At 35.2% G+C, this 21,976-nt stretch overlaps 1 pseudogene; it reads right to left on the reverse strand.

Moving 5' to 3' along the window:
* Positions 1-3,910: 3,910 nt before the first annotated feature.
* LOC141564829 (cytochrome c oxidase subunit 7A2, mitochondrial pseudogene) lies at positions 3,911-4,145 on the reverse strand (annotated as a pseudogene).
* Between the last annotated feature and the right edge of the window lie 17,831 nt (positions 4,146-21,976).

A 21,976-nucleotide genomic window follows, 5' to 3' on the forward strand; every position in this document is an offset into this window, starting at 1 on the left:
GCAGAAATATGTGTTATGTTCCAAAAATTACTTCCCAAAAATGAACCATGATGCTCATTTCACTTCTTGAATCTACTCCAGTTCCATAGCAGCTGCTTTTCTCTAGTGCAGACATCTTCCTCCCCTTGCCCTTACCCTTTCTCCTGCCTCATTGTGTTCGTATTCAATATTTCAGGTGGAAAGTAATGAGGGCTTGCACTAGAGTGTTGGAAACAGAGAATAGAAAGGAACATGTTGGAAAATTGAAATCTAAGTCATGGCAATACATTGGATGGGGAGAGTGAGGGATAGTGAGGAGTTATGGATCATATCTAGGTTGCAAGCCTGAGGGACTGGAAGGACAGTGTTGTTCTTTCCAGTAAAAGGGACGTTGGGAAGGAAGAGCATTTAGTGAGAAAGATAAGTTCAGTTTTGGATGTGTTGAGTTCAAAGATGTAAAACTAAAGGTCAGTAGAAAGGCTGGCACAAGATAGGTAGATTTGAAAATAATAGAGTATGTAGCAAACTATTATAGTTATTATATATGTCTATATTATATGTTATTATTTTATATATAATATGTTATATTATATATTATAAATATTATAATTATAAAACACTAATGTTTTAGAAGAAATAGCAGAGCTTTAGGATAAATGCAGAAGTAGAAAAATGCAGAAAGAGATGGAGTCATAGGTCAAAACACCAACATGTACACAGGAGAAACTAGAAATGACTGAAATAATCAAGGAGTTCTTGACCTAGGTCCCAGCTCCAGCAAGGACATGGATGAATTTCAATAGATATGTGAATTTGGTCGGGGAAAAACATTTTTATTTTAACAAACTCTAAAATTCAATATTTCTTTTGAATACTTAAAAATCTTTAGAGAAGGATAGCCTACGCTTCCCAACTATCAAAGGCATCAATAACAGTTTTAAAAGAAGTCAAGCTCTCCTGAAATAATAGAAAGTAAATTATACCTTATCACAAATTTGAGTGTATTTAAGCGGATTATATATTATTTTAATTTACCTAAACAAAATATGTTTCTTGGCATATCCACCACTCTCTCTGCACATCATTCACATGTTTAACTCTGGTCTGAACAAATGTACAGAAGTCTTATTAAATGTAACCTTTAATTAACTTGCCTGGACTTCAGTCAATAAAAGGAAAGGATTTTTGGAGAGTAAGCCAGGTTGTTAGGTGAAGAAATTAGCATTTATTCATACTATAGCCAAGAACCATATGAAAGTTGGAGGCAGGCCAAGTCAAGGAGAAATGATAAATGAATTTAATGAGGGAAATTAAAATCCAAAAGAGTTTTTATTCAAATAGTTAGACTTGAGAGAAACAATTTGGAAGTGCCCAAAGGCTAAGTGTTCTTTAAGATAGATTTGTTTGATATCTGCTAGCTCATTTCTATTTGGTAAAATTGGGTCATGAAGCATCTAGCAAGAAGATTATATATGATTTTCCTTAGTTGTTGTTATTTTAATGTTTAATTCCTTCTTGGGTTTTTCAATGACAGATTTTCATGTATCAATGCCATTGTAAGTTTTCCCCAGAGCAATTACCTATAAAAACAATCTGAATACCTATTACTTTCAGTTATTCCTAAGAACTCAGGGTCAGCTCTTCTCAGCATTGAGGAGGTTCTATTTCTGTACTAAACTGGGAAGTGCCTGAACAACTAATTTCCATGACAGATTAAAGTGACAGATAAAACACCCTAGGCACAGTCCTTTCATAAGAGTGCAACAGATTTCCAAAATAAAATTGCTTTTATTTTGACATGGTATCCTCAGGAGGATCTGATAGTGTTTAGTTATTAAGCCCTTCACACATCATTAATTTCAGAGCAAGAAGGGGATAAATCTCACAGACAACAAAAAAAAAGTCGTGCTATACTCATTGACCAGAGCAGCCAAGATCATGTCTATCTAGGTCATGTACAGTATATATATACATATATATATATATATATACACATACACATAGTAAAGAGACAACTTAAATAATTCTGTTGTATTTAAATATTCTGAAACATCATTAAATGTAATCATATATAATGTAATAAGATATTATTACTATTTCATGCTATCTCACTGGAATACAAAATTAATGAGGACTTAAAAACATTAGTCAAAATTAATTTATTTTCAGTTATCTTCAAAGATTTTAGTGTGTTTGCTATATAGATGAGTACTGTAAGAAGAAATTATAGGCATTATGCATATTCTTCATTCTATGTCAGTAAGTTCTTCAGACTAGAGGGAGCTACCATGGCTCCTGGCCTGAACAAATAGCTAAAAATTGAGAATATGTCTTGTTCTTGAATCCATGTTGGAGAAATAAATAAAGGAAAAATATCCCAGACATTAAACTATGCTACTTTTGTACAAAAAGAAAAGTATATACTGGTACCAGAATACCTGAAATTTGTCTTTTTATTTTGAACACATATAGAGATTGACTAGTGAAATTAGGACATATTCAATTAGGGCAACATCTGACTTATAATAATCTAGCTATGACTTTATCCCCAAAATCTATAGGGGCATTGTCACCTTTGGAAGTCTGATGAGGCTTATAAATCCCTTCTAACCTTAATGTTTTTAAGTTCATAATATTTCATACATGTAATTACAAAGGAAATTAATTTTATTGAAATTTGGCAACCTTTTCTTAGGTTCACAGATCCCAGGTTAGGAATGCCTGATATAGAGTTTATGTAGGCAATCCCCAAATTCTACCCATTAAAATACAAGTTTCTTAGCACTAAGAGAAATTCAGACATATGAGGGACAAATTCCTAACAATGGCTATCTCATCCAAGAGATTTAAGAGGGAAGGTTCCAGAGGAGACTGAATCATATAGAAGAACCCTTGCTGCTGCATAGGGTGATCTAGAGATCACTGACTTTTAACTCTGTGTATCTTTAAATAAACCCTGTATACATAAACCAACCACAAGTATTCTTGATTTGTCAAACCATGGGAATTCTTTGAATCTGATAGCTTGAATTTATGGAACAATGTGCTTATTCCAAAAGGTCTGAACTCTATCTTTATTTTGAAACTAACTGAAAATATATATGCCAACAGATGAAATCATGATGCATTCCTATTAGTGTTAGACTAGATCAGTTTCTTACCTATAATAATGTACTATTATTTTTATCCCAAAAGTTTTTCCAAGGAAGAACTGATTCAGTCAATTCACTGGAAAAATGCTCTCTTCATGCAAGATTAGATAAGATCATGGGGAATCACACACACTTATTAATAATGGATTACAACAGAGCTTCTACAAAATCCAAAATGTTGGTGTTTATAAAATAGAATGTAAAATATTCAGCAAAATTTTTGCTGTTAAAACCTTCATAAAGACTACTTTTCTTGATTTTTCTTGATTTTTTTAATAAAGCAAAGGACCAACCAAAAAGTCAAAAATGAAGACTCTTTAGGAAAAAAACTGACATGAAATCTGTCCCATTTTACCAGCAGATGATCACAAATGCAAAGTGTGTTGACAAAGGGGAAAAAATCAATTTCTTCATAGCCAATTACTGGATAATTGTTAAGACTATTCATTAAAATTTGATGGAGAAAAAGACCAACTTTCTGGAAAGAGCCTAATTAAAAAATATATAACAGCAATGGATTTTGGTGTTATAAAAATTTTAAAGTAAAACAAGTAATGTGAATTCATCTAAATACTATTTTTTAGTTTTAAAAATAAATTTAGGAGTTTGGTGCTTCCCAATTTCTTTTTTTTCAAGGTAAAACTGTTTTATTGATTGCAGTTAATGCAGTTCAATAAATATCGATCTCCAAAATGAAGTCAGCGATTTATCACAGAGTGTTTGTTCCCTGGAAAGTTGTGTGAAGTTGAATCAAGTGATTTATGCAGAGCTAAACTTGAATCAATTCTGTTTCTTGGGAAATGAAACCATGCCAAGCTGATCAAGGGCATAAACTGTTCCAACAACTGAAAACAATATGGTGGCTCTATATAGTAGAACATCATACCCTGCCTTTTAAATACAGTGGTATGCAACCATCCTCCTGGAATAGATTTTGTTTTTAAATTACCTGACTGGGTCAACATTTATGGTCCTCTGGAGAATCTAGCAAAGGGCCAGCAAGTTCTACAGCATTTTGGCAAATTTGGCTCCTGCTCCAATTTATTTCTAGTAGATATTCTGATGCCTTGGGTAATAAACAAGTCAAGGGCATCTAGACAATCATGGTAATAATCATTAAGATGAAATATCTTATTAGAGGAAATTTGACCCAAGTAATTAAAGGAAAATATTATTAATCACAAGTTAAATTATAGGCTAATATATAGTATTACATGCTCACATAAACACAGTAAAATTAATGATTCATGTTATTTTCTACATTAATCAGCATTCTATTAACCATGCATGTGGTTCTGTACAGGCTGACTTCAATACCTGTAATGTTTCTTCGCCTCTTCCAGCTTAGGTACCATTTTCTACAAAAAAGCCTAGAGGTCTTTGATCTCTTTCCTTCTACAAACATAGGTAATATTTACATCATGTTTCATAATGCAGCTAAGAAACTTAGTGGACAGTGTTAGGTCTGGAGTCATGAAGACTTATTGTTCTGGAGTTCAAATATGACTTCAAATATTTACTAGTTGTGTGACCCTGGGCAAATCATTTAAATCTGAGTGCCTCAGTTTCCTTATCTGTAAAATGAGCTGGAGAAAGAAATGGCAAACTACTCCACTATCTTTGCCAAGAAAATCCCAAATGAAATCAATAAAAATTGAACATGAATAAATAATAATTCCATGCTTTAAGATTTGCAGAATTCTTTACAAATATTTTCTGATTTTTAATCATTATCACAACATTGGCTAGTAACTGCTATTGTTATCTCTATTGAGCAGATGCAGAAGAAGGCAGACGAAAGTACCCAGTACAAGATCATACTGCTAGGATTTGAACTCGTCTCCCTAACTTTAATTCCATCAATCAATACACTGAGCCATTTTGGTTTTATCCTTATTTCTCTGATACCTGACAAAGCACTGAGCACACAGTAAACAATTAATGAATCTAAGTAAATTAATAAATGAATAAGGAGGATTTTGAGACTCTCAGAAGATTAATCTGAAAGGAAGTTTTGTTGTGCCTAGCTTTTACTATGAGCACAACACAGTAAACTTTCCCAGGTATCTTATTAGTTGAACATAAATATAATTGAGATTTGACATGAGCTTGGCGTAACAAGAACTCAATTTTAATATTCATGCCCATCTGCGATGTGAAATAGAAAAGCATCCCTAATGATTTGGATCTTTGGTCTCTTAAAATATGTTTAATTGCTGTGAAAATAGTCTGCACTATATCTATGGGCTTGCAGCTGAGGTTATATTCTCCTCTTCAAATGGAAAAAAAAGCTATCATTCTTTATAAACAGTGCCATATTGGAGTTGCCACCAATCTCTTTTCAAAGAGGAAAGTCTATATCCGTACCCTAAAAATGCTACTGCCCCATGATGTTGTGTTCACAACAGCTATTAATTTCAGGAGTGCCAAATGGTAAAGAGATTTACAGGTGTATTCCAATGAATGCCATTCTGCTAAATGATTCTTTTTCCTGTCTCTATTGTTTTTAATCCATAGAAATATATTTTTTAAATCTTTATCAGCATAAAAGTTTCAGCTGGCAATTACGCTTTGAAAAGAACTATACAAATTAACCAAAATCAGTTCTTTCAAACACTTCTCTCCATTTTCTTTTAATATTAAACCAGATGTCAAGGAGAGGATGAGTGTGATAATGGAGGACTTAGCCCTAAATTTTGAAGAAAACATGCCATGAGGTGAACTAGAATGTTGGATATTTCTCCCCACACCCATTCATGCCTCTTTAACCCTCTGGTTATGAGATAAGGGCCTGTCTTTTCTGTTCATTTTGAAGAAAGGAAAGGGTTATGTAGTCAATCAAAGAAGGCTACTTCCAACTATGGTAGAGGAAGAAAGTTACCTCAACATTAGGTGATAGTTTAATTCTTCAGCAACTCTATGGGATGAAATTAAACTCAAGCACTGATATTGATGTGGGGGCTGTAGACACCAGGCTGACCCAAAGGAAGGCATGAGCCATGGGTTGGCCCATAAGTAGATTTTATAGGGAAAATTTAACCTCAGAGGCATGACGGGGATTTTTGACAGGAGGGACCAGGAACTCCCACACTAAGTGGATGTGATACAAATATATGAAATAAGAAGAAAAAATATTGCTATGTACACAGCAGAATAAGAGGATTCAATATAAATACATTTCCATTTGAAGAAAACCTGTATAATAAATACTGCACATTGTTTTTAAAGCTGCTTAGTTTTTCTTTGCTTTGTTTTGTTTCTGTTGTGCATATTTTACTTTATTTTCCCTTCCCACACCCTAAAGAAGGCTATAATTAAGTGTGTGTGTGTGTGTGTGTGTATAGTTATCTATATACACATGTATACACATACTTATACACACATATGTAAGACCATACTATGCTTATTTCTACTTGTCATCTGTTTCTCTGAATGTAGACAGCATCTATTTTTTCTTAAGTCCAAGTCTTTCTATGTTTTTCTAAATCAACCGGCTCATCTTTTCCTACATCAAAGCAAAATTCCAAGTTCTCAAATTCTATATGAGAGTTTGTCTAGGAAAGTTTTCCCCAATTTTTCTTCATTTCTTCTGTTCTTGGCTGCATAGGTTTTATTTATACAAGAAAATTTTAATTTAATCAAAATTATCAATTCTACACTTCAACAATACTCTCACCTTACAATATAATTTAAGATCTGGTACTACTGAATCTGCCTCTTTTACATCTTTTTCCCCTGGTTTCTTGGGAGTTCTTCACCTTTTGCTTTTCCAAATGAACTTTGTTTTTTTTTTTTTCTAATTCAGTAAAATATTTTTTAGTAATTCAATTAAAATGGCATGACATGAATAGATTAGTTTGTCAAAACTTATTTTTAAAAATTATTGACTCTAGTTACCCATGAACAATAATTATTACATCAATTATGTAGACCTGTCTTTATTTGTATAATAACTTTTTTAAAAAGAGTTGCTGAAACATTGCTTTTATAATACATTAGATTTGGTTATTTTAAAAGGAAAATAAAGTTTTTAGTAATTATCAGAGTGGAGAGTTGTTTTTGCTATTTCATTGGGACATCAAAGAACAACCCACTGCATGATAACCTCCTACCCTTTCTACATGATCAAATATGCCTTCCATTATACTCTCATTTCTCCAAATCAACAGAAATTCATTGTGCCCCATTTGTGTGCAAAGCAAATTGCTAGGTGCTAAGAAAATGCCTTTTTTTAAAGTCAATTCCCTCAAATAGTTTACTTTTACAAAGAGAAAGCAAAATGTACTCAAATAAATGTAGGATAAGAAAAGTTGAGGAAAAAAAACAAACAAATAAAGACATTAAGGAAACATTCACAGATTAAGTTGTACCTCAGCCGTTCCTTGAAAAAAGGACTCAGAGAGAAGAAAATGAAGAGGGAGTGCTTTCCAGCCATGGGAAATAGCTGGCATGAGTGCAGAAAGGTGGGAGCAGGAGTATTCTGTTTAAGGAACATTAAGTAATCTAGTTTGGCTAGAACATAGAATTTTCAAATGTTAGTCATGCTTAATAAGATTGGAAAAGCAGGTAGGAAGAAATGTTTATGGTGTTAAATGCCATCCTAAAGCATTTGCATTTTATCATGTAGACAAATGGGAAACACTGGCAGTTTTTTGAACAAGAGAGTAAGTAATCAGTTCCTAATTTATAAAGATATATTGGTGGCTAGATGGATTAAAGAAGGACGATACTGAAAGAAAGGAGTATAGTTATGAGGCTAATATAATACAGGGGAGGGTCGGAACTGGATTGGTAAGTGGAGAAAAGACATCAGAATTGGAGAGATGAAATCTAATAGACTTACCTGGCAATTGTTGTATGGTTGTATGGGAAAGGGGAGAAGAGAGATTCAAAGATAACCCCATAGTTGCTAACATGGATGATTAGAAAGATGATGATTTTCTCAAAAGAAACATGGCATAAATTTAGAAAAGAAAAGTGGAAAGGATAGAGTTCTATACCACCCACATGAAAGAATAATAGGTATTATACATATTCTGTAGTCACTTGGTAAGTTCAGGGAGAAGATTGATCTGGGTACATAGTTTTGGCAATATTTTACTGAATAAATATCATAAGTAAACCAATAGTTTCTTTGGGGATCTCTAAAAAGAAAATGTAATGAGAGAAGTAAGAAGAATCCAAGGAATAGTCTTGATGAAGACACAAAATAATGGAGCAGAAGGTAAAGGATGGTCTAGATAGGAAGATGGGAAAAGAGAAACAAAGTGAAAAGTATGAAAGAATGATATTATAGAAATGAAGGGAGGATAAAGTCTAGGAGATGTAGATAGAAAACAGCTTCAAAAACTGAATAAAGATCAAGACAGAAAGGAGTGAGAAAAGAGCTCAAATTTAGCTGGTAAGAGCTTATTAACATCTTAGAGGAATAATCTCAGTTAGATGAGGCTGGGATTCTCACTACAAGAACTGAAATAAGAGCATATGGTAAGAAAATGAAGAAAATAAGTATTTTTGCTAGGAATTTGATAGTGAAAGGGAGGAGAGATATAGGATGATAACTTAAGGAATTAACAGGAGAAAATGAATGTTTTTATAAGAATGAAGCAGATCGAAATATATCTCTAAATAGTATGGAACAACAGACAGATATTGAAGATGAAAGAGCATGAGGAAAGATCAAAGGACCAACTTCCCATAAGAAGTTAAGAGTACATGATGTGAGTTTGGTCTTAAAAAAAAAAAAAAAAAAAAGAATGTAATGACAGAAGAGAACAAGTGAACATAAAGGGCTTCCTTCGGAGGAAGAAGAGGGAGATCATTCTTTATGCCCTCTATTCTGACTAAAGCAGATTGTGATGATATCTAATGAAAGAGAGAGGATGAGGAGAAGTGAGGGAGGTATTGGCAGCTTGATAAAATGAATATTTAAAATAAGTACAGAGAGAAATTAGAAAATCAAGGAAAAAATAAAAGTTTTGAAATATAACAGTAAGAATCGATTGGGGGTCAAATGGCACAGAATTTTTGAGGACTAACTGCCACTGGTGTGTGACCTACTGCAGTGGTAAGAATGGGTTCTATCTGCCATTCAGCAGACCCAGTCCCCCAGACCATATTGTCAAAGATAGACAATCCTCACATTGCCTCCAGAGAGTGAATTAGATGTTTGTAAATCGCTCTAAAGTTTTCCCATTTAAAAAAAATTATTATTGTTTAGAATAATGGTACATTTTCTAAGATTCGTCATGAAATGAGAAATATAAGAAATGATTTTCCATTTTAAAATGAGGGTAAAGGAAAGTATTTCCCTTATTATTGTTATTTTCTGGAATTTCCCTTCCAAAAGAAGAAACTTATTTGTATTGGACAATTTTATCAATAGGGGGATAAGATGTAAGGGGAAAAAAGTCAATAGGAATATCCATCTATCTGTCTATATTTATATTGATCAATCTAAAGGGGAAAAAAAAGTTTTCTTGTAGATATAGGTATATAGGTGATGCATGTATTAACATTCTTTGGCCTATAAACAAGGATGATTTATAAATTGTCTCGTGAATTACCTGCCTGGAACTTCTTACCTGAAGCATGATTTTACAAGGTAAGCATAGGATATGTGAAAGAAACAAAAGAAATTCTTATATGAAAATTAGTTGAATCTTTAATTTAGTTTTAGATTGCTGTTACCCTGGATATCTTAGAATCAGCCAGAGTCATGATAAGCAAAAATCTTTATTCTTGGTCTTTTGGGGTCACAGTCAGGGAATTAGATATAGGAATCTCCACACCTCTTTCCTCTATCTCCACCACCCAAGAATAATGATCCTGCTTATCCTACTCCACCCTCTTGATCTCTCTTCCCTTTCTTTGTCCACACCCACCTATGGAGCCAGCACAGAATACTTAGGGAGGGTCATTCTCCAAGCTTATGTTAATAGAGAATTGTCCATTTGGTAAGTAGCCGGAAGTGCTAGATTACCTTGCATCTAGATTAAGTACATCTGCTCAGTTCTAGTCCTTTACATTAGATAAAGTAAAAATAAAAGGTAAGTAGATTCTTTCCTAGAAAGAAAAAAAGTACCTCCCTTTCCATTTGGGGGTTGGGAGGGTAGGAAGGAAAAAGGATGAAATTTAATTTAAAAACATACCTCTACAACCTCTCCCCCAAGTCTGTTTTTTTTTGTTTTGTTTTGTTTTTACAAAAACAGAATAAGAAAAAAGAAATTACAAAACAACATAAAATGAAAAAGAACATTGTCATCAGGGTGGATTCAAAATATATAACAGTTCAATGTTATGTATATATTGAACTGTTTTATATATATATATATATATATATATATATATATATATATACATATATATATATATAAAATTAATAGAAGAAAGCATATTCATGAGTGTCCATAATAAACAGCAAGACAAACATACTAATATTAAGGGGAATCAGGAAAGGCTTCTTGTAATAAGTAGAATTTTAGCTGAGACTTGAAGGAAGCCAGAGAGTCCAGAATAAGGCAATGGGGAATTAAAAAAATTCTAAGCATGGGGGACATAAAATGAAAATGTCTGAAGATAGTATTTGAACAACAAGGAGACCATTTATCATTAGATTAAAAAGAGTGAATGCAAGGGATATGAACAGACAATTCTCGGATAAAGAAATTGAAACTATTTCTAGTCATATGAAAGAGTGTTCCAAATCATTAATAATCAGAGAAATGCAAATTAAGACAACTCTGAGATACCACTACACATCTATCAGATTGGCTGGAATGACAGGGAAAGGTTGCGAAGGTCTGGTCTAGCTCCTCTTGTCAGGATAAGCAAAAGTCCTTGCCCCACGTTGGGCGCCAATTGTAGTGAGCTGTCGTCTCTAGAAGCTGCCGGATTGCTCTCTGGGAAGAGATCTGCTGTGTCTACTCAAATCTTTAAGACAGATTCTTCTTCCTGTAGTGAACCGTTGTCTCCAGGCAGTTGCTGTTAACTCTTGTCCTTAGAAGTGACTTCCCTTCCTGCAGAGAGCCCCGTCAGGCCTGATGTAATGCAGAGAGTCTTCCTCTTGAATCCTGGCTCTGAATCTCCTCCAACTCTTATCCTTCTTCAGGCCGATCTGCCCTCTGCGCCCATTGCTGTCTCTTTTTATCCTCCCAGAGAATGGGCGTGGGATAATGCAAGGGCTTCTGGGAAGAACCACCCCAGCCAATGAGCTTGCCCCCTCTATCAAGTCAACCTGAGTTCTCACCTTGTAATTGTCCAGAAAACCTGAATTCTCACCTTGTCACCATCCAGACAACCTCAGTTCTCACCTAGTAATCCCAACATCTCCCCCTTTCTTTTGATTTAGAACATAGGACAGTCATGACCTTGAAACATAAATCCATCAATATGGGAAGTATTGCAGATAATTACATAAATTACATAAGCACATAGTAACATAGTAACATAACACATGCTAGAAGTATATAACATAATCATAATCATAAATTGAAAATTTATAAATGTCCATAAGTCCATTGTCCATTATTCTCATCTTGTGTGAGGAAGTCCAATGATTCCTGCTGGTTTTTAAAGTTCTTTAACAGTCTTCTTATTAGCCATGCTCTTTCAGTGTCAGATGTTTCTTAGATCTTCTCCTTTATTTTGAGGTCTTTCTCTTTTTCTGTCTCTCTCTGGTGGACAAGGTGAATATGACTCGTTGGCACCCATCTGATTCCTTCTCCTGCTGAAGAAATACAAGCAAACCCTCTCTCCCAGGCAGTTAACCTATCTAATTACCTTCTATTTACCACTTTCTAAATATCTTCTCATCATTTGGCAATTACATTGGAATTGTTTGCACTGGACACAGCCCTGTTGGTTTAAAAGGCCTGTATTCTCCCCAAGTGTAATCCATTTTTGCAATCTGATTGCCTTTTGGCTCACTTATCAGGTAATCCCTTTCTACCATGTGATTACTTTTCTGCTGGTTGATCAAATCAGAGTCCTGACCTTCTAAAGGCTCTTTAGGTGTAACATCAGCTGCCATCATGCCCCAAGTCTTTTTTGCCTGGGGCCCTGGATCTGGGCCCCTCATCCTATTTCCCTGAATTAGTTTACACTCTGATGCCCAATGGAGTCCTCTGTTGCATTTTGGACATGGGGTTTTAGGTCTTCTCTCACCCTGTCTTCTCACTGTATCTCCATACCTACACTGAGCTCTTAGATGCCCAATTTTTCCACATTGAAAACATCGCCGAGTTTCTCTAGAAGTCCCTTGCCAGGAGGGACTCTGCCTTTCCACATTCATCATTGTCCGGGTGTAAAAAGCATTTGTTTCCACTGTAGCACAGCGTCTTATGATCTCCTCTAAAGGAGCATCTTTGTCTAATCCCCATATAATTCTTTTGCAAATCTCATTGGCATTTTCCTTAGCCAGATGTCTGGTCATTATTTCTGTAGCTGCATTTTCTCCAATAGTTCTTTTGACAGCAGTTTGCAAACGTCCCACAAAATCTGCAAAAGGTTCATTGGGACCTTGCTGTATTTTAGTGAAAGCCTCTCCACGATCTTTCTGTCCAGGAAGGACACCCCAAGCTTTTATTGCAGCCTTAGCAATTTGTTCATATATTGTCATGGTATAATCAGTCTGTTCTGAATTCTCTCCATACCGACCTTCACCAGCCAAGTGCTCAAAAGTGAATTGTGTGTTAACTCCTATTTCCAAATTGCATCTGACTTGAATTTTACATAATTCATGAAATTCCGAAAGCCATAATAAATTTTCTCCAGGTTCCAGGCATATCCTTGCTATGGATTTCCAATCATTTGGGGTTAGGACTTCATAAGACAAACCATCTAGTAACATTTTGACATAAGCTGATGTAGTCCCATAAAGGGTACAACCTTTTTTCAAATCCTTAATTTTATTCAAATCTAAAGGTGCATATCTTCTCATTTTATGACCTACAGAATCAATATTTTCAATCACAGGATATGCATGTATAAAATCACTTATATCCTGTCCTTCTCTCTTAGCTTTAACCAATGCTTTTTCTAATCTTGTCATAGGCTTAGGCTTCTTCACAGGCAATTCTGTTTGTGTTTCTGCCTCTTCCCCTCTTTCTTCCTCCATCTCTGAAGGTGGGGTTGATGCGGGCCTGTCAATAATCTGTTCTCTAGGCAGGGTTGAAGCTTCTTCAAGAGAATCATACCACAATTCCTCATTTAAATCCTCTTGGTCTAGGGAAAGATCTTGATCTTTCCTTTTTTCCTCACACTTCCTCCTCTGTCCATTTTTAGAACTTTTCCTTCTCCTACAACTTGCTTGATAGTTTAAGGCTAATTGAACTATGTTGTAGATATAAAATACTTCTGCAGAAATTGAACGAGGCCCATTTTTTGCTTGAAATTCTTTCATTTCATATCCCACTAGCTTCCATTTATCTACATCTATCTTTTCTTCCTCTAAGAACCAAGGAGATGTGTGTCTTAATGCAGCCAAGAGTTTAGCAATCTGTACCCAGGTTACAAGTAAACTCTGCTCCTCAATTATCTTGATTATACTCTCTATAGTACCACTCCTGAATGGAGCTGAGGTTGCGTCTGGGGCTGAGGTTGAGTCGGCTGAGGTCCAGGGATTGAATTTAGCTAACATGTGCCCCATTTCAGCTATAAGAGATTCCTGGTTTAGCCCTTAACAAGTTAAGTTCCTTATTTATCTATTAGCACGCTCACTTAATCTTTAACAAAGTTTCCTCGTTACTCACGGTTCTGGGTCAGAGAGACTGAGATCTGGATGGGAGGCTTTTCCACTGGAATCAGGACCATGTCTGTCCCTGTTCGGGCGCCAAATTGCGAAGGTCTGGTCTAGCTCCTCTTGTCAGGATAAGCAAAAGTCCTTGCCCCACGTTGGGCGCCAATTGTAGTGAGCTGTCGTCTCTAGAAGCTGCCGGATTGCTCTCTGGGAAGAGATCTGCTGTGTCTACTCAAATCTTTCAGGCAGATTCTTCTTCCTGTAGTGAACCGTTGTCTCCAGGCAGTTGCTGTTAACTCTTGTCCTTAGAAGTGACTTCCCTTCCTGCAGAGAGCCCCGTCAGGCCTGATGTAATGCAGAGAGTCTTCCTCTTGAATCCTGGCTCTGAATCTCCTCCAACTCTTATCCTTCTTCAGGCCGATCTGCCCTCTGCGCCCATTGCTGTCTCTTTTTATCCTCCCAGAGAATGGGCGTGGGATAATGCAAGGGCTTCTGGGAAGAACCACCCCAGCCAATGAGCTTGCCCCCTCTATCAAGTCAACCTGAGTTCTCACCTTGTAATTGTCCAGAAAACCTGAATTCTCACCTTGTCACCATCCAGACAACCTCAGTTCTCACCTAGTAATCCCAACAAAAGGTAATGCAGAATGTTGGAGGGGATGTGGGAAAACAGGGACACTGATACAATGTTGGTAGAACTGTGAATACATCCAGCCATTCTGGAGAGTGATTTTGAACTATGCTCAAAAAGTTATCAAACTGTGCATACCCTTTGATCCAGCAGTGTTGCTACTGGGTTTATATCCCAAAGAGATCTTAAAGAAAGGAAGGGGATCTGTATGTGCAAGAATGTTTGTGGCAGCCCTCTTTGTAGTGGCCAGAAACTGGAAACTATGCGGATGCCCATCAATTGGAGAATGGCTGAATAAATTATGGTATATGAATAATATGGAATATTATTGTTCTGTAAGAAATGACCAACAGGATGATTTCAGAGAGGTCTGGAGATACTTACATGAACTGATGCTGAGTGAGACGAGCAGAACCAGGAGATCGTTGTATACTTCAACAACAATACTATATGATGATCAATTCTGATGGACGAGATTCTCTCCAACAATGAGATGAACCAAATCATATCCAATAGAGCAGGAATGAACTGAACCAGCTACACCCAGAGAAAGAACTCTGGGAGATGACTATGAACCACTACATAGAATTCCCAGTCCCTCTAATTTTGTCCACCTGCATTTCGGATTTCCTTCACAGGCTAAATGTACACTATTTCAAAGTCCGATTCTTTTTGTTCAGCAAAACAACTGTTTGGTCACGTATATATATACGTATATTGTATTTAATTTATACTCTAACATATTTAACATGTATTGGTCGACCTGTCATGGGGGGGGGGGGGAAGGAGGGCAAAAATTGGAACAAATTGTTTGGCAATTGTCAATGTTGTAAAATTATCCATGAAAATATCTGGTAAATAAAAACGATTAAAAAAAATAAAAAATAAATAAAAAGAGTGAATGGTAGAAATAAGGTATATGTAAAAAGACTGAAAAGGGAGGAGGATAACCTAGTTACAAAGGACTGCTGAGATGTATTAGCTAGAATGACATAATAGGATTTGCACTTTAGGAAAACCAGTTTGACAGCTGAATGAAAACAGACTGAAGAGCTAAATAGGCAAAGCCATAATTAAAATGGTCCAGGCATGACATGAGAAAGACCTGAAGTTAAAAATATTAGAAGAAAGAAGGGGAAGTTTGAGAAAAATGTGGAGATAGAATTGATAGGACTACCCATCACAAAATAGATATGAGAGGTGAGAAAAAGGGAGGAGCATATAACTTCTTAGCCTGAATAAGAGGGAGGATGATGGTATACAACATAGCAATAAGAAATTTAGAAAGAAGGCTTAGGAGAAAAGATAGTGAGTTCAATTTGGAATATATTGGGTTTAACATATTTATGGGACCTGCCACTCAAGTCAATCAATAGGCAGTCAGGTGATTGATAAGATGATTCTTAATTAATCTCACCTTATCCTGTTTTCTAGAACAGTTTTTAAAATGAGATATTTTATACTATGTTTAAATTTTTCCAGTCTTTGACATTAACTTCTATTTGGTCTATTCTAATCTCCAAGGATTCTATTACTTGGTAGCATTGTCAATAGTTTGTAATTTTATGATAAATTGTTAATTCTCTCTGACTCTCTTCTCAAAAACTCTCATTTGTTTTCTGATTCTTTCTTCTAGTTTTCTCATTTTGTTTTATCTCATAAAAAAAAAAAAAAAAAACCCTCCCATTTCTCTTTTTCCCCTGAGGCAGTCGGAGTTAAGTGACTTGCCCAGGATCACACAGCTAGGAAGTGTTAAGCATCTGAGGTTAGATTTGAACTCAGGTCCTCCTGATTTCAGGACTGATGGTCTCTCCACTTCACCACCTAGCTGCCCCCACATTTCTTTTAGGAATCCTAATTAATTATGTGTGCAAGACTTTGTTTTAGGTATTGAAGTATTCTTTTCTGGGCTTGTGTCTTAGAATCCTAAACATTATAATAGTTGTTTATCTTTTGTTGTTTAGTCTTCCAATAATTTGCTCTAGGCAACCAGGAGTTGCTGACTTAGCAGCTCTGGACACAGAGTTAACATTTTTTTTCACCCCCCAAGTGTCTGAATCTGCAGTTAGCTCTTGGCACTGAGTCTGTGATTCTGTTCTATCATTTGGAGTAATTGTCAGGGGGAGTTAGCTGAAGTGCTTTCTCCTACTCAGCCGTCTTGATTGGTCTCCTGAAATACAGGCACATAGACAACAATGTTTCAGGCACTGTACTAAGAGCTATGAACACAAATATATGGATACAAAAATAAGGAGAGTTCCTGTCCTCAAGGATCTTACATGAGATTGGAAATATGAACACTCACATATAAATAGATAGATATAATAAACATAATGTTCTTAATTATGTCAGTTTTCCATGTTATCATATGACCTAGAAATATTTTATTAGCTTATGAATGGTTAAAAAGAAAATAAGTACTTCCTGAACTTTTTCAAATTCCTAATTTAGAGTTGGAAAGATAAGGCAAAAGAAATGTTCTTTCATTTCCTTATATTTTGCCCTCCCCTGGATAAGATAATAATTTTAAAAATATCTTTATGGCCTTTGTGTGGACTGGCACATATTTATTTTAATCTCAGCTTGAAAACAGGCCCATGTTTAAACAACAGAGGGTATGCTTGTTTCCTCGCTCAGCCAGATGGCTTGTAATCTCGAGAAGTGGGGTAACCTGTCACATTGTGTAAGGGTGATCTTTAGTGGAAAAAAATCATACATGTTTGGGACATTAAATGGGGGAGACTGATTTTTTTCATGATTCAAAATGGGAAAGGTTTTTTTTTTATTTTATCCCTAACATCATCATGTCATTATGATTAAAAATATTGTAATTAGCAATATATAATATATATATGTCTACATACATCTACATATAAAAACACTAACTCCATTTAATTTAGTTTCTTGATCCTAGTCAGTTATTGGAAATTTTAAAACTGCATTATATTGTTAGGGATTGAATGGGGGAGAAAGAAAGAAATAATATATGAACTTCTCTGTTTTGGTCAGTATACCAACTTTGTGTAACTTTGTTTTTCACCAAAGATCGTTCTTAGGCAAATACATATGAATGTATTGGATTTTATACATTTTTCAGTAATATGATTAAACCTCAAATGATTATAGATATATGTTAAAGTGTAATAATATCACACATGTGTATATATCTACATATGTACAGAGATATAAATATACATAGAGTATGTTCAAGTCAAAAAATCACATTATCATAATTATAATCCTTGAAAGTACCTCATATGTCATATGGTTTATTCCCATTACTTTACAGATGAATAAATTAAGGTCCAGATATGTTACACAATTTCCTCAGGGTCTTAAGAAGAGTAATGGTAGTGCTAGGATGTGAACCCCTAAGCTCTGACTACAAAATTCTGTGGATCAGACAGAATATGATATAGAATAAGCCAAATTGGGCAAAAGTAGTTTAATTCACTAGGTTTTTGCAGTGGATAGATGGACCTGAAGCTGGGGAGATCTGGCCTGCAATAGAGCTTCAGCTCCTTACTAGCTATGTAACAATGGACAAGTCATTTATTCTCTGCTTCCCTTAGTTTTCTCATCTGTTAAATGGAATGTTAATGTATCTCCTAGATTTGTTATGAGTATAAAATTAAATATTTATAAAGTGCTTTGCAAATCTTAACGAGATATACAAATGCATCTTTGTCTTCTTTTCTTCCTCCTTTTTCTTCTCTTCTTTTTTTATCTTCTTCCTTCTCTTCTTTATACTTCTTTTTTCTGTTGTTGCTGATGCTGCTTCTCTGAAGAAACCATATTGGGCTAAAGAACGAGATATTCAAATAGTCAACAGATCTGTGACTCATCTATTTGGGAATTCTCTTCAATAGTGTATGAGGGAACAGGTTATGGTATATAAATATCTAATCTCAAAGGCAAAAAGACTTAAATGAGCTCAAACTCTAGCTCTGACACATACTAACCATGTGATCAGCTACAAGTCATTTAACCTCTTGGTAATCTACAAAAATCTACATAAATCTCTATAAAATGAAGAGAAGGTGATGACATATTGTTTCCTCTAATGGAAATCCCCTGAATCGCTGAACTTGCATCTGGCCCCTGTCTATATTCTTATCTCAACCAATGCCAAAAGTCAATCGTCTCTGCCTGTCCATCCAGTGTACTTCCTGTCTATGCCCTTCCCCAGATTCACTGAAAAGAGTCTAATCAATGTGCTGGATGCTTTCCTTAATTTTTCCAAACATTAAGTGGGTTTCAGTGGAGGTCTGTCGTCTCACCTTTGTCATTTGATCAATCCATCTTCTCTTCTTATCACATTCTTTGCTTCTTCATTGCCATCTCTGTGATATTCAACTTTCATTCTCTGAAGACAATTATATCCCATGTCTCAATGACACTGGAATGCTTACAGGATTCTTGATATTTAAAAAATATTTCCACTGGAAACTTAGGGTCATGAAGTATAACTTGTGGTTTCTCAAAATCCATCCCACATTCTTGTTTCTGTTCAATTCCATAATATATTGTATAAGTCTGTTTTAAACATATGCATCTTTGCTTTAAGCCTCCTCTGATGTTTATGATACAGTGATCATCAAATAAAGTTATTTATGTTATATTTTCTTTCAAAGAATCTTAATGATTTACATTATATTTTGTTTCACAGAATCTTAATGATATTGATGTGTGTATGGGAAACAAGTTGTGAGAAAAGAGCATTTAAAATAGTTTTTGTTCTACAGAATCAAACATTATTTGATAGTTGACAAAGCAATGAGCATAATGAGATTTAATAGTATCAATGTCCAGTCAATTGTAAAAGATGAAAGATGTGGTTCATTTCTGAGCATCACTTTTGAAAGCCCGATTGCTTCCTATCCATATAACTTCTTTGTACACTTTGTCTTTTTTTGTATATAGGTAACTTACATAAAGACTTATATATAGGTAAGAGAGTAGGCATATTGGGTTTTACTTGTGGATCTGACTTTTTTCAATACCCTTTGCATGTTTCTTTCCTTCTTGCCAATCAATCCTTTGGTGCCCTAACAATGATACCTTCCTCCAGCGTGTGCTCCTTAGTCTAATCCAGCTGCTTTCCTCATATTTGTTCTCCTCATTGTCATTCCTAAGGCCTCCACAAGCACATCCAGGACTGTGATGTCAACTCCAAGTATGGTGATTCCTTTGTCTTTGATAGTGAAAAAAATTGTTCCAGTATTAGATAGATCTTTTCCCGTCTTTATTCTATTTGTTGTCTCAATTCCATTTTTACTCTTAAATACACTTTGATTAACTATTCTTAGTTAGATTTCCTCCACAGACTCCTATTTGAATGTCTCATTGTGGTCTGGAGCTAATTCTGACTTCTTAAAGACTATGATAGTTCACCATAACCTCTGACAGGCTCTACAATACTGAAAAAGCATTGAGAATGAAGTAGTGTTTGAGGATTGATTCAGTTAAAGATGGAATAATTCACCTCCATTTGGCCATGATAATCCATGACACAAAGAAAAATACATGATGACTTTCAATCCTGTACTGCCCTATGCTACTTCTGCAGTAATGAAGATAGTGTTAAAAAAAAAAAAGGCAAAGACTTTCAGAATTTCTATAAAATTTAATTTGATTGTTAGTCCTCTATTTGCAAGATTCTTGTTTGTGTTTCAGTGAATAGACATATTTCTTAGGGAGCTGAATCATAAAAATCTTGACATTCTCTGAATAAACAAAACAAGAAGGAAATTACCACTGAATGGAAGGATGGCTCATCCAAACTCTTTAGAGAAGCACAGAAAAATGAAGCATTCTAGGAAGAACTTAAAGAAACCCTGAAGCTTCAAACACATTATTGGAGAAAGACTTTTGTAAATATGGCAGATGTAGTGGAGATAGTCCTAGGTTTGAAACGAGAGGACATTCTTTATATCTCAGTTCTATGTAGTCATTTTATTTCTCATCTCCAAAATGAGGCAGTTGGATCTTATGACATTTAAGTTTCTTTTTAGCACTAAATCTAAAAATAAACAATCAAAATTACTATGAAGCACTTTCAAAGAAAGGAAAAAATGAGGTAATGTTTGTGAAGAGATTACAACAGTCCAGACTTACAGGGTCCAGCTTCCAAGTATGGGCACTTAAGAGATAGAGGGAAAAGGTCGAGAATTTCAAGGGAAGTAATGAAAAAAAATTAAATGAAGGTGGTCTAGCTGTACCTGATCTAGAACTGTATTATAAAGCAATAGTCACCAAAACCATTTGGTATTGGCTAAGAAATAGACTAGTTGATCAGTGGAATAGGTTAGGTTCACAGGGCAAGATAGTGAATAAAAATAGCAATCTAGTGTTTGACAAACCCAAAGATCCCAACTTTTGGGATAAGAATTCATTATTTGACAAAAACTGCTGGGAAAACTGGAAATTAGTATGGCAGAAACTAAGCATGGACCCACATTTAACACCACATACTAAGATAAGATCAAAATGGGTCGAAGATTTAGGCATAAAGAATGAAATCATAAATAAATTGGAGGAAAATGGGATGGTTTACCTCTCAGACTTGTGGAGGAGGAAGGAGTTTGTGTCCAAGGGAGAACTAGAGACCATTATTGATGACAAAATAGAAAATTTTGATTACACCAAATTAAAAAGTTTCTGCACAAACAAAACTAATGCAAACAAGATTAGAAGGGAAGTAACAAATTGGGAAAACATTTTTACAGTTAAAGGTTCTGATAAAGGCCTCATCTCCAAAATATACAGAGAATTGACTTCAATTTATAAGAAATCAAGGCATTCTCCAATTGATAAATGGTCAAAGGATATGAACAGACAATTTTCAGATGATGAAATTAAAACTATTTCCACTCATATGAAAGAGTGTTCCAAATCACTATTGATCAGAGAAATGCAAATTAAGACAACTCTGAGATATCATTACACACCTGTCAGATTGGCTAAGATAACAGGAACAAATAACTATGAATGTTGGAGGGGCTGTGGGAAAACTGGGACAGTGATGCATTGTTGGTGGAGTTGTGAAAGAATCCTACCATTCTGGAGAGCAATCTCCAGATTTCATATCATATGGAGGTCAGTTGAGGAACAAAGGAGCAACGAGAGGGTCAAGAGTTGAGTCACCGATGATGATAACCAATTCAAGTATTTGAAGGTCTGTCATATGGAGAAGGATTTAGAGATATATTCTACATGACTCCAAAAGGCAAAACAATGGTTAAAAAATTAAGAGATAAATTTGGACTTGATATCGGGAGGGAAAAGTTTGTCAAATATATCTAAAAGTAGAATGGGCTGTATGAAGAGACACCGGATTTCCCCCATCTTGGAAATCATTTAACAGAGGCTAGAGGATCATGTCAGTCATGGTGATACTATGTATGGATACAACTGGATGGTAGCTATGTATCCTTCCATCTCTCACAATCTATGATTCCATAATTGCAGTTTTTC

This window comes from Sminthopsis crassicaudata, chromosome 3 (assembly GCF_048593235.1).
Source record: "Sminthopsis crassicaudata isolate SCR6 chromosome 3, ASM4859323v1, whole genome shotgun sequence".
NCBI classification, from domain to species: Eukaryota; Metazoa; Chordata; class Mammalia; order Dasyuromorphia; family Dasyuridae; genus Sminthopsis; species Sminthopsis crassicaudata.